The sequence below is a fragment of the Chiloscyllium plagiosum genome, unplaced genomic scaffold (assembly GCF_037043375.1).
Source record: "Chiloscyllium plagiosum isolate Xiang-an unplaced genomic scaffold, Cpla_swu_hap1 HiC_scaffold_51, whole genome shotgun sequence".
Classification (NCBI taxonomy): domain Eukaryota; kingdom Metazoa; phylum Chordata; class Chondrichthyes; order Orectolobiformes; family Hemiscylliidae; genus Chiloscyllium; species Chiloscyllium plagiosum.
This window is the reverse complement of record NW_028270189.1, coordinates 23740832-23744631: the sequence shown is the minus strand read 5'-3', so window position 1 is coordinate 23744631 and position 3800 is coordinate 23740832. Positions and strand designations below refer to the sequence as shown.

Below are 3800 nucleotides of genomic sequence, written 5' to 3'. Positions count from 1 at the left end.
AAGAAGTGGGTTTCAAGTCGTATTTTGTCACACAAAACGAAGCTTGTATCACAAAACTGATTTGACAGAATTTGTTCTGCTCAAGGTCATCATCTTTTGTCAGTCTCAAGACGTTAGTGCTTCCTTAACTCAGTGGTTCGAGCCCTGGTTTTGTAAACCAGGAGTTGTAGTCTCCATTCTCACGGCAGTCTTGCTGAATTTTCTTACAACTATTGCAGCAAGCATCCGAAGGTGCGTGCTATATGTTGTTAGGAAATATTTTTGAAGGAACAGCTGGAAGTCATTTTTTTATGCAGACCAGGCCTCATCTGTTTCAGTTTGGAAGTCCACATCCGTGTTTTTCTTTCTAGGAATATGAGAATGACAAGCTTCTGATGCGAAGAATGCCTTTGTTTGGCAGGAAGACCAACGTGACTCAGTAGAAGCAGTAAAGTAATGGTGAAACAGTGCAGGACGAATACGAACAGGGATGCGGCTGTGTGCTTCCGTTCCTTATGTAGAAACAGGAATGTGCTGGAATCCAAATTAAACAGATAGGAGGCTGGAAGAGCATAGCTAGCCAGGCTGCCACAGAGGTGGAGAAATTAACGTTTAGCAGGTTCCAAATATTCACGATTGGGGCAGTCTTAGAAGGACAGCCTCCTGCCAGTTTGCCTATGTAAACAGAAACGGGTTTTAAAGCTAATAGTGAACAAAGAAGAGGCCAGACTGTTCAATTCTTCATTTTATGGAAATTGGGCTCTCCTGAGTCCTTCGTCGCTATCAAAAGATGTGTCTGTATAGTTCCCTCTATGGGTCAAAATGAGGTTCAGTTCTCCCGCAGGTCAGGAACAAATGTGACGGTATCTGACTTCAGTCTCTATCGCTGGTTCATTTGAGATTAAAACTTTGCATGGAAAGTCTCATTGAAATGAACACTTCAGACGTCAGGCTGTGGGCCAAGTATTGGTATCTGGAAACGAGAATGGATGGATGTTTAATGACTGGCACTGACATAATGTATTATTCTGTGCTGTAAAAGAACGGTGTCACGAACATTCTTTTTTGATAGAAATTTCTCATCGCTGGAAAAGAAAGCTGTGCTGCTGAGAGAAGATACAACTGCACATGCTGTCCTTACCGGTCGGCTAATGGTTACGATGTAGCGCTTTCACCGCTGTGGTTTGGGTTCATTTCTTGGTCAGGGAATCTGGATTTATTGTTCCTAATAAGGGCAACAACGAAAGTAGAGCATCTTTGACAGGAATCGCATTTCAAACGCGTCCGCATGTGCCTTGCAATATTGTACAGGGCCGCAAGTTGGCTCACTGGTTATCACTGCTGCCTCACTGCGCCAGAGATATGATTTGCCTACAACTGGGTCGACTGTCAGTAAGGTGCCTTATTCAGGAGCAAATGAAGAGAAAAAGGGTAAAGTATTGCTCTGTGAGGGTTAATCCCTGGAGGATTGGTGTGCATTTCTTGCAGCGAATAGTCAGTTTCTGAACTTTAGGCATTCTATGTTCCCTTACTGTGTTGCTTTAGCAAATGTTCAGAAAGGAGAGACAAGTGAGGAAAAACGGTCACTTCCCAGTCAGGGATTGATACATAATGCGACAACTAACGGATTCACTTTTGAAAGAATTAGCTGCTGGGATGTGCCCGGCTGCAATGTCATTTTCGCAGCAGATAATGATAGCCCATCAATCCAGGCAAAAATCAATGGTAAGCTGAGTCTATCTTCTCAGACTCTTTTCAGCTACAAATGTATCTGTGAGTGCGTGAGAATATATATTCGCTTATGATTTGGTCAAGTAAACATGATATGCTTGACCTTACTGCAATTTCGACTCTTGCTTTGCTCAATGATTTCACCCATTGCTCGAAACAGGGCGACTTTCACGTTTACACGGAACATGAAACACACCGGACTACAGGGAAAATGCACAAAGCTGAACAGGCCGTGTTCTACATCATACCGTGCAGCATAGTTTCAGTCACTGTGTCTGTTTTTCAGAATAAGTGTCCCAAAGAATGTTCTCCACCCTTAAACCGGCGGTAGCATTACAATCCGAGAACGACAGATCACATTGTGAGGATACTCTGACCTCGGAGCCAGTTCGAGATGCCACTTTCCTTGCCTTTTACCTTAACCGTGCAATTTGCTGCAGAGATGTTCACTCCTGGACATGAGCCACATGGATACCAACTGAGTTGGAAACCTGTGTGGGAATCGACGAGAAGCGACTCAATAAATTTTGCTAAATTCCATGGTGCTTTTTAGAAATGTTTTTTTTCTGTTCACCTCAATCTAAAATGCAGTTTCTGAACATAGTCACAGAAGTCAAAAGGTAATTACCTCACCCCACCCCCACTCCAGAAGAGGTGCTCACTGCACTTGAGTGCTTTTTGTTCTCGATGTGAAGAGCTCTCACGCCTGAGTCACCTTCACGTCTCTGGTTGCTGAGTGAATCACAAAGAAGGAATTTCACCAGAGCTGCAACTGCCTCACTTCCCCACTCGCCCTCCCCGTGTACATTTTCCTGCTCGTCAGTGATTTAAAGAAAACCAAATGGATGCGATGTCATTTTGTAGCCTCTCTGTCGATTCCTCGGTTTCAGTTCCAACATGACTTAGATCTCGGGGCGGACCTTAATACTAGCGACGCTATGAAAGCACAGGTCCAAAGGTTCCTCTGAGAGTGTAATTTCTTTCATTGCTGTTGCTAATTGAATGAGCCACTAACGTGCGAACTGCTCCAAAACATGATTCAGGACCTCTGGTGCCAATTCTCGCACGTTGAATAAGGACAGACAGCTTCCAAATGAGGTCTTTCAGAGACGACCTTGGGGTATATTTGACAGGCAGACAAGTTCAGGAATTCGTGGTGCGCTGTGACACCAGAGCATCAGTTTCTTCCCTGTCTTTGAACCGAGCCGCATGCGTAAGGAATGCAAATGCGGTACTGCTTTTCGTGGAAGGATCAGAAAGCGGTAACTACACTCTCAAACAGAATGGCATATGATCAGAACCAGGTTGCAGAAAAGCTTTACAATGCTCTGCACAGTCATGAAATGGAATTGCATTACATTTCACTACGAGAACAGATTTGTTCCAGCAAATTCGAAGGCAGGTTTGCAGATGGGAAAACAAGCAAGGAAGCTCCGTTCTTGTCCATGGAAAAGGCAGCAGTTGAAGAACAAAGCAGTTTCTGCCCAGTTTCGAACTGGGGACCTTTCGCGTGTGAGGCGAACGTGATGACCACTACACTACAGAAACAAGCCGCTGGTGCCCGTGCTGCGGCTCAGTGGCATCCAGCACTGAAAGTTGAAGCCATTCCTCGTTTCACCTTTCTGTTTCCCAGAGCTCGTTGTTGTCCAGCGTAACTGACATCTTGAAAACATTAAAAAAAGACACGTGAAATTGATGACAAAATATAGACAAGGATGTCGTCAATGTTTGGATCCGTAGGGCGAGGTGGAATAGGCTGGGACGACTTTCCCTGCAGCGTAACGGCTGCGACATGACCTTATGGAAGGGTGGTAAACTGAGTATTTACGTGTTTTACCCAAGTTGGTGTGAGTTGAAAACTCGAGAGCATAGGTTTAAGGTGAGTGGGCTGAAATTGACAAAGGACCTGAGGCACATTTCCCACACAGAAGGTTGTGTGTGTTTGGAATGAGTTACCAGAGGAAGTGGAGGAGGCTATTACACTCAGAAAATTGCAAAGGTAATCGGATGATTTCTGGATAGGATGGGTTTAGAGGGATTGGGGCCAAATGCTGGGGAACGGGACTTGTTTAATTTTGGCTATGTGGTGA

General features: G+C 44.7%; 1 non-coding gene across 1 annotated transcript; it reads right to left on the bottom strand.

Annotated features, from left to right (window-relative positions):
* Positions 1-3185: 3185 nt before the first annotated feature.
* Positions 3186-3258, bottom strand: trnav-cac (transfer RNA valine (anticodon CAC)). Its single transcript has one exon. It is a non-coding gene; the product is annotated as a tRNA-Val (tRNA).
* Positions 3259-3800: the final 542 nt, after the last annotated feature.